Here is a 635-nt window from a genome sequence, read left to right as displayed (position 1 = left end):
GCCTCCTCCGCCTAAACCCTGATTAGTAGTAGTGGAGCCAAATAGGCCCCCTGAAGCAGCAGGTGCAGCAAGAGAAGACACGCCAAATGGAGACGTTGTTGCAGGCTGACCCACTATAACAAACACACACAATATATCAACACACAACATACAGCAGCAGCAGCAGCAGCAGCAGCAGCAGCAGCAGAAAAGGCAGCAGCAGCAACAGCTACTGCTGCTGTTGCTGCTGAGGCAGGGACGCAGCATGGAGGAGGAGGAGAGACAAGCAAAGGAAGAAGAGAGACAGAGAAAAAGAAAAAGAAACAAACAAAGAGAGACAGAAAGAGAAAAAGACGAGACAGAGAGAGACAACAGAAGAGAGACAGAGACAAAAGGAGACAGACAGAGACAAAAGGAGACAAAAAGAAACAGAGACAAAAGAAGACAGACAAAGAAAAAAGGGGAGAGACAAAAGAAGATAAAAGGAGACAAACAGAGACAAAAGGAGACAGACAGAGACAAAAGCAGACAGACAGAGAAAAGGAGACAAAAGGAGACAGGAAAAAGGACACAAAAGGAGACAGACAGAGACAAAAGGAGACAGAGAAAAGGAGACAAAAGGAGACAGAGAAAAGGAGACAAAAGAGACAGCAGCC

The 635-nt window shown here is 46.1% G+C and overlaps 1 protein-coding gene across 1 annotated transcript in view; it reads right to left on the bottom strand.

Annotated features, from left to right (window-relative positions):
• EMH_0056270 (nucleoporin, putative) overlaps positions 1-635 on the bottom strand; it is a gene marked incomplete at both ends in the record, with an annotated part of 6,638 nt that overhangs the window by 4,457 nt on the left and 1,546 nt on the right. The window lies entirely within an intron of this gene.

Source organism: Eimeria mitis, genomic scaffold (genome assembly GCF_000499745.2).
Source record: "Eimeria mitis Houghton genomic scaffold, Emh_scaff2613, whole genome shotgun sequence".
Taxonomy (NCBI): domain Eukaryota; phylum Apicomplexa; class Conoidasida; order Eucoccidiorida; family Eimeriidae; genus Eimeria; species Eimeria mitis.
Note: the sequence above shows the minus strand (reverse complement) of the source record. Positions and strands in the feature narration are given on the sequence as shown.